At 47.5% G+C, this 9,135-nt stretch overlaps 1 protein-coding gene across 1 annotated transcript in view; it reads right to left on the reverse strand.

The window, feature by feature from the left end:
- AHNAK2 (AHNAK nucleoprotein 2) overlaps window positions 1–9,135 on the reverse strand; it is a 106,434-nt gene that overhangs the window by 70,100 nt on the left and 27,199 nt on the right. The window lies entirely within an intron of this gene.

A 9,135-nucleotide genomic window follows, 5' to 3' on the forward strand; every position in this document is an offset into this window, starting at 1 on the left:
TGCTTCATTCAGGGCTGGAGCAACTCTCCATGCCTTTTGCCGAGTCTGTGACTCACCCTCAGGCATGGAGGGAGAAGACTGGGGCGGGTGGATTTCAATACGGACTCTGCCTCTAAGCCTACATTTGCAAGCACCAATGTGGATGCAGGGGTGGAGAAAGAGAGAGAGAGAGAGAGAGCAGAAGTTTCCCTGTGGCTGCAAATGCATTGGGAACGAAAGCGCACATAACAAAACATCTCTCTTCCTGAGATTCATTTCCAATCTGGCCTCAGGGCAATGAGTCACGGTGCTCACCAAACACACACGTAGCCAAGAACACACACAAGCACACATGCAAGGGCCATAGTTAAATATCTTGCCACCAATGGTGTCCTTTAGACATCCTTTTTCAGGCTGATCCAGCAAATTTATTGCAACCCTGCTATTTTAGCACCAGTGGACTCAGGATACAGGATCGCTGCCTAATCACACAGTCTCTTGCCAGATTTGCATACCTGTTGTGGCCACGTGTGCAGGTGTGTGTATGTGCGTGTATGAGTCATCATCACATTGCCTGGTGCTATGCAAGGATTGAAGGACAGATTGTGAAGCTGAGGCTCCAGTACTTTGGCCACCTCATGAGAAGAGAAGACTCCCTGGAGAAGACCCTGATGTTGGGAAAGATGGAGGGCACAAGGAGAAGGGGGCGACAGAGGACGAGATGGTTGGATAGTGTTTTCGAGGTTACCAGCATGAGTCTGACCAAGCTGCGGGGGGCAGTGGAGGACAGGAGTGCCTGGCGTTCTCTGGTCCATGGGGTCACGAAGAGTCGGACACGACTAAACGACTAAACAACAACAACATGCAAGGATCACACACCTGCGGGCCTGCGATGGTGGAGCGCCCAAGTTTTTGGGGTGTGGCCGCGTAGGATCAGCATATAGATTGGCAATATGTGTCTTTCAGATTTTCCTTACCATCGCACTATTGGGGCCAGGACAGTACAAAAACACACATTCTAGCTGAGATCCAGCTCAGCCATGATGAAATCCTGTTGAAGCCACTGGGACAGGTTCACTAGTTGTTGTTGATAGCACCTGTAAATTGAGCTATGATCCTATGCACACCTAAACTAAGATGCGGCTGGCGCTGTAGTCTAAATCACTGAACCTCTTCGGCTTGCCGATCAGAAGGTCGGCGGTTCGAATCCATGTGACGGGGTGAGCTCCTGTTGCTCTGCCCCAGCTCCTGCCAACCTAGCAGTTCAAAAGCACGCCCGTGCAAGTAAATAAATAGGTACCACTGTGACAGGAAGGTAAATGGCGTTTCCGTGCACTCTGGTTCCCATCACAGTGTTCTGTTGCACCAGAAGCAGTTTAGTCATGCTGGCCACATGACCAAGAAAGCTGTCTGTCAACAAACGCCAGCTCCCTCAGCCTGAAAGCAAGATGACCGCTGCAACCCCATACAGTCATTCCTCGGGTTAAGGTTGCTTCAGGTTAAATCTTTTCAGGTTGCATCCTGCGGTGACCCGGAAGTAACGGAACGGGTTACTTCTGGGTTTCGCCGCTCATGCATGCACAGACGCTCAGAATGATGTCACGCATATGCACAGAAGTGGCGAATCGCGACCCATGCACGCGCAGACGTGGGTTGCGTTCTGCTCATGATGCGAACAGGGCTCCGGAACGGATCCTGTTTGCACCCAGAGGTACCACTGTAGTTGCTTTTGACTGGACTTAACTGTCCAGGGCTTTTACCTTTACCTTTTAACCTAAGAGTATGCCCCACTGGCCACATGACCCAGAAGCTGTATGTCGGCTCCCTCGGCCAATAAAGTGAGATGAGCGCCACAACCCCAGAGTCGGTCATGACTGAACCTAATGGTCAGGGGTCCCTTTACCTTTACCTTTACGCCTCACTGATCTCAATGGGACATTGAGCAGAGATGGGAAGGATTGCACCGTGAGCAGGATTGTGTGAAGATCCTACCCTGATGGGCGGGTCCTCTGTAATGTTGGTTAATCCCCCCTTTAAGCCTGTCTAATAACAGCTTCCCACCAATCGTATGCGTGTGTTTTTTTCTGAAGCAAGGCCCATTATGCTAATTCCTCTTGTTGCACAATGGGGCAGTGTGTTTGGCTGTTAACCAGAAGGTTGGTGGTTCGAGCTCACCCAGGGAAAGCTCCCTTCCAATTCTATGATTCTATGGTGAATGGGGCTAACTCCTAGGAAACTATGCAAGGGATTGCCTTAATTCTGTGCCTCCTGCAGTTTTTTAACACTTTGAGGACTTAAAAACCTACGGCTGTGGAATATTCATGTTCAATTAACACTGGGAGCCGGCAGCCAGGCATATGCATTCGCTTGGAATATTATTGCAAGCCTAGGTCAGGGTGTGTTGGTTCTGCATCCAAGATACTCATAAGCGAGAAATGTTGCTTAGCATTTGGTAGAAAACTGGTTTGTTCAAGTTTCGTTCCGGCCCTCCTCCAGTGCAGCGGGTGGGGGGGAAGAAACAGGAGATCAACTCCTTTGATAAAATGCCAGAACAAACCTCAGGATCATCATCTCAAAGGAAGCACAGTGGCTCAGCCTTTTTGTCCCACCCGAAGCTCAGATTGGAACCAGAGCAAATATTGCTGAACACACACTAGAAATGCAAGAGTTTGGAGCGATCTACCAGCATGTTATGACAGCAGAGCAAAAGGCCGCAAGATACGATAGCAAGTATATGCCCATGCATGCTGCTCGTTTGTGGCAAAATATGGCATGATTCCCCGGAATTCTAGGATTTAAATCCCAAACCTGCTTACATTTGGCTTTGCTGAATACTTCAGGCGAATCGTAGAACTGTAGATTGGAAGGGACCACAAGGGTCATCCAGTCCAACCCCCCGCAATGCGGGAATCTTTTGCTCAATGTCGGGCTCAAACCCACAACCCTGAGATTAAGTGTCTCATGCTCTACCAACTGAGCTATCTTGCTGAACTTCTCCATGCACAGAAATCAATGAGCCACAAACCACAGTCAAATGTTGGTTCTGTTGATGCGGAGTTCTACTTTTCAGGAACACCTCATGGAAAGGAGTTGGTTCCCCCCTTCTTCTTTGATACTATACAGGCCTTTACCACTTCCAACAGAATTTGGGGAGGATTACCTGAGTGCATACAGCCCTGTCATCTAAAGAAATTGAGCACACTTAAAATTAGAACAGAGACATCACCTTGCCAACAAAGGTCCGTATAGTAAAAGCTATGGTTTTCCCAGTAGTGATGCATGGAAGTGAGAGCTGGACCATAAAGAAGACTGATTCATGGAATTGTAGAGTTGGAAGGAACCCTGAGGTCATCTATCTACAGTTAAACCATGCTATATGATTGGGGTGTGCTAAGCTCATTGTGAACAACATGGACTGCAAGAAGATCAAACCTATCCATTCTGAAGGAAATCAGCCCTGAATGTCCACTGGAAGGACAGATCCTGAAGCTGAGACTCCAATACTTTGGCCACCTCATGAGAAGAGAAGACTCCCTGGAAAAGACCCTGATGTTGGGGAAGATGGAGGGCACAAGGAGAAGGGTACAACAGAGGACGAGATGGTTGGACAGTGTTCTCAAAGCTACCAGCATGAGTTTGACCAAACTGCAGGAGGCAGTGGAAGACAGAAGTGCCTGGCGTGCTCTGGTCCATGAGGTCACGAAGAGTCGGACACGACTAAACGATTAAACAACAACAAACAAAATTAGCACACTTTTCTTTTTTCTATTCAAAGCAGTGAATAGTCTGTAAACTACTAGAATCATGATACTTAAACATCTCCCTAAAGCAAACAGCATCTTAGCCATCTTCAGATATCTAAAGGGCTATCCCATGGAAGAGGGAACAAGGTTGCCTTTTCCTGCTCTGGAGGGTAGGACTCGAACCCATGGCTTCAAGTTACAAGGAGATTCCGAATAAATATCAGGAAGAACTTTCTGATAGGAAGAGCTGCTCTACAGTGGAATGGAGGTGGGAGACTCTCTTTCCTTGACAGAGGTTGAATCTGTCCTTATAGAGAAGTTTCTCCCTTTTCTGAACCAGTTCCAAGTCTACAATATCAAGAGATAACCAAGTGCTGTGGGACTTGTGATAAGAATTTTAAGGTCTTAGATATATAATAAATGTTCATAAATGCACCAACCAATCACGTACATAGATCAGCACAGGAAGATCAACCTGAAACCATTTTTTATTCCCAAACTGATCAAATGTTTCTCTGCAAGGAGGGAGGGGGGGTCAGGGAGCTGGTCAGGGAACCTTCCCATTGTCTCAGGAACTGAGTAATCAGCATTTCAATGGGTGACAGAATATCAGGAAAGGCAATCAGATAAGGCATTATCAGATAACCTGGCAGACAGGAAAAACAACATTCATATTTCTGTTTTAGACCACCCACCTTTTCTGTGTGGTAGGTTTCTGATGATAAAATGATAGATAAAAGTTTGGCCTCTGTTATTTTCTCCTACCAATAGGGAACCTACGTAAGGACTCTATATGGGCTCTTGGATACCCCATAAGGGAAAAAGGGCAGATTTTTGTTTACAACGGAAGGCACCCATTGGTCATCTAGCCCAACCCCCCTGTAATGCAGGAATCTCAGCTATAGCATCCACGGCAGATGGCCATCCATAGATGCTTCTTCCTTGCTTGGATGGAGGAGAGAGAGAAGGGCGTGGGGAGGTGTAGGTATCTGTTTGGAGAAACTAGCCTGCTGCACAAAACTTATAATTACGGCTCTGCCCACTTTGGCCTCTGGGTGCAGCCGTCACTGTCATGTGACTCTTGGAAGGTTTTCCATAAGAGAATGTGGCCCCTGGGATGAAAAAGACTCCCCCTCCCCTCCGAATGAAAAGGTCCGGTGCTGCCACCATCAAAACGGAAAAGGGGCCTGCTGGAATGAATGGAGGACCAGGTGGATCCGACTCGTTCCAGTTCGTGCCACTTTTGGATGTGTTCGTCATTAAGGCTGTTCCATTTCATTTCCAAATCAGCGAGCATTTTCATGAAGGAACAGCATGGAAGTTCTTGTTGAAACACACGCAGTGTGAGAAGCTGGTCCCATGGCTGCCTTTAAGAGCCGCTCCAAGCAGCTAGGAAGCCTGGCTTGTGTGCGCGCATTCGGAGTTTGACGTTGGAATGGTCTCCCTCGGGAACCTTCATTGGAGGTTTTTAAGCGGAGATTGGATGGCCAGCTGTCATGGAGTCCTGCAGTGCAGGGGGTTGGACCCTCAAGCTTCCTTGAAACTCTACAATTCTGTGACACTGCATTGTGAAATGGTGCAATTCAACAATATATAACAACATATAATTTGTTCTTGTTGCTGTTGTCATTACAACTTTTGTTCTGACATTCTCAGACCATAGAATCATAGAATCATAGAGTTGGAAGAGACCACAAGGGCCATCGAGTCCAACCCCCTGCCAAGCAGGAAACACCATCAGAGCACTCCTGACATATGGTTGTCAAGCCTCTGCTTAAAGACCTCCAAAGAAGGAGACTCCACCACACTCCTTGGCAGCAAATTCCACTGTCGAACAGCTCTTACTGTCAGGAAGTTCTTCCTAATGTTTAGGTGGAATCTTCTTTCTAGAGACCGTTTGAAGTGTCTCTATTTTCCAGTGACAGTCCCAGATTTACAGAAGACATCCCAGTTTCTGATTTGATCCTGGAATGCTTCTTGGGAGAAAAGCAATGACAAACCTAGACAGCATCTTAAAAAGCAGAGATATAACCTTGCCAACAAAGGTCCGTATAGTTAAAGCTATGGTTTTCCCAGTAGTGATGGATGGAAGTGAGAGCTGGACCATAAAGAAGGCTGATCGACGAAGAATTGATGCTTTTGAATTATGGTGCTGGAGGAGACTCTTGAGAGTCCCATGGACTGCAAGAAGATCAAAACTATCTATTCTTAAGGAAATCAGCCCTGAGTGCTCACTGGAAGGACAGATCCTGAAGCTGAGGCTCCAATACTTTGGCCACCTCATGAGAAGAGAAGACTCCCTGGAAAAGACCCTGATGCTGGGAAAGATGGAGGGCACAAGGAGAAGGGGACGACAGAGGACGAGATGGCTGGACAGTGTTCCCAAAGCTACGAACATGAGTTTGACCAAACTGCGGGAGGCAGTGGAAGATAGGAGTGCCTGGCGTGCTCTGGTCCATGGGGTCACGAAGAGTCGGACACGACTAAACAACTAAACAACAACAACAACAAATACATTTCAGAGCAATGTTTGCTGCGAGTTTCTGCAAATTGGGTGCCTGCAGGTTTATTACTGTTTTGCTTCTCTCCTATCTGCCAGGATACCTGATAATGCCTTATCTGATTGCCTTTTCTGGGTAGCCTGGCCATTCCTTTGAGATGGTAAACGCTTTAGTTCCTGAATCTCTTAGGCATATTCATAGTTTGCCCAGGTTAACAGATACTTGCCAGACTGTATTTGAAAAGGGATGTGTAAGCCCCTACAGTCCAAAGACAATTGGAGAGCTTTTCCCATTTCCTTCCTCCTTGAGGAGAAATATTTGAGGTCAATTTGGGACAGTCAAAATGGCTTCAGGATTGTTCTCCTGTACTATTTCAGACACGCGGTTTATATAGTTATGTATGTGTTTGCCTGGTACATTTATGAATGTTCATTTTATATCTTAGACCTTATAATTCTCATAAGATTACTCATCCCACCCAGCCTTCATTTTGGAAATTCGGATGCAGTCCTTCCAGGTTTGCCACCGGCTATTATACATTCCAGGGCACTTGGCAACCTGCAATGAAAACTTGTTTGCTCGCCTTTGCATATGCAGAGCTGAGCGCCCTGGGTTCAACAGCAGTGGAGGCAAAGTCAATGTGGAGCCAGAGTAATTGAAGTACTATTTAACATTCCACCTTCAGGAGGCAGGGCGGGATATAAATTCAATAAATAAAAACAAAAACTAGAAACAAGGCGGCATTGGCAGGGACATAGGCCCTGCTCACAACACAGGAAATGGTAAGGTGCTTGACACCACTTAATCAAAATTTGGAATCAAGGTGAAACACTGCAGCAGGAATGTTTGCTGACAACCCTCTGAAGCCAAATAATACACTATACAGTGGTACCTCAGGTTACATACGCTTCAGGTTACATACTGTTGTGACATGGGGTTTGTGATTTCAGCTCTCTTGACATAATATGCTGGAGACAGTTCTCTAGTAACACTCCTTTATTAAAGCAACAAGACTGGGGCCTGAGGAGGGGAAAGATACATTTATAGGGACAGGGAACTAGCTAGAAAGGATACATTTTGGAGGGAACAATATCAGGCAATCACAGTCCTGCCTTTTGGAGGAAACCAATAAGACAGAGGATCCAAATACAGCAGCTTAAATGAACCAATAGTAGCTGTACCCTCTGGAACCAAAAGGCAGTTACTTTACCCTAATGCAAATACAGACAATAATAATACAGATATAAAATCCTTTGACTCAATACACAACACCCCTCCCCCCCCCCTAGTGAGCACAGCAGACGTAATCTCTCAGGTACTGTGGGGTCCTACAACTTCTACTTGATCTCCTGACAACAGGTGTTGCTGGTTCTGGATTGGGTGTCACCTGTGGTAGGGGGGCTGCTATAGGGGTTTCGTCAGGAACAGATGGAGTCCCAGACATCTCAGGGTCCCCTACCTGTACCTCGTCATCCTGAGGACTAGCAGACCCTGGTTCATTTGCTGAAGCCCCTGGTGATTGCACCTCTGGGCCATTTTCACTCTGGTCTTGCAGCTCTGCGTCGTTAGCCAGGGATGAATTATCAGACTCCTCCCTGCTGAGCGCCCGGCGCCTAAGCTGATCTATATGACTCTTCCAAACTTGCCCATTTTCCAAGGTCACATAATAGGACACAGGTCCACTAGTCCGGGTGACCACACCACCCACCCACCGCGAACCTCGTGAATAGTTCCTCACCCAGACCAGATCTTCAGGGGCGAAATACCTTGTTGTGTCAGTCTCAGCCTGGGGGTTTGCTCTTGAATTACGGTTTGGCATTTTATCCGGGTGGACATAATCCAGCACCGTTACCAATCTTGTACCCAAGAGCAGCTCAGCTGGCGACTTGCCCGTCGCAGTACACGGTGTCGCATGCTGCAAAAATAACATTCGCGCGATGCGAGCTGACCAGTTACCCTCCATTAAGCGCGCAATGGATTCTTTGGCTGTTCTTACCATGCGCTCCGCCTGCCCATTGGAGGATGGGTGGAAGGGCGCGGATGTGACCCCTCTTATGAAGTTATCAGCCAAGAATGCCCTGAATTCTTGGGATACAAAAGCTGCCCCATTATCTGATACAATGGTCTCAGGTAACCCGTGGGTTGCAAACAGCTGCCTCAACACCTTGATTACGGGAGCTGATGCCATGCTAGGGACCATCGCCACTTCTAACCATTTGGAATATGCATCGACGATAACAAAAAAGACCTTCCCCTGGAATGGCCCAGCAAAATCTAAGTGCAGCCGGCTCCAGGGAGTTCTGGACTGCTCCCACCAGTGAACTGGTGCTCTGGCCACTTCTGGCCGCACCTCTTGGCATGCCTTGCATGTTCGTACCCATTGTTCTATGTTCTGGTCCATTCCAGGCCACCACACATAACATCGGGCTAGCGACTTCATCCTGACCATTCCCGGGTGTCCCATGTGAAGCGTCTCAAGAACCCTGTTTCTCAGTGGTGCTGGGATGATCACCCTATCTCCCCACTGGAGACAACCCTTATGCATGGATAACTCGTGCTGCCTTGTCGCATAAGGCCTGAATTTGTCTTCATGCGGACCACCTGGCCACCCCCTCCCCACCCAAGTGAGCACACGGGAGAGAACAGCATCTTTCCTCATTTTCTCAGCAGAAGGCCCCATTAGCTAAAGTGGTGCTTCAGGTTAAGAACAGTTTCAGGTTAAGTATGGATCTCTGGAACAAATTAAGTACTTAACCTGAGGTACCACTGTACATCAAAAGAAGAATTATACTGCTCAGCAGTCATGGCTTCCTCCAAAGGATCCTGAAAACTGTAGTTGGTTGTGGGTGCTGAGAATGGTTTGGAGGCCCTGATTCACCAGCTGTACAGTGGTCCCTCGGGTTACAGATACT

The sequence above is a fragment of the Podarcis cretensis genome, assembly GCF_951804945.1.
Source record: "Podarcis cretensis genome assembly, chromosome: 1".
Lineage (NCBI taxonomy): Eukaryota > Metazoa > Chordata > Lepidosauria > Squamata > Lacertidae > Podarcis > Podarcis cretensis.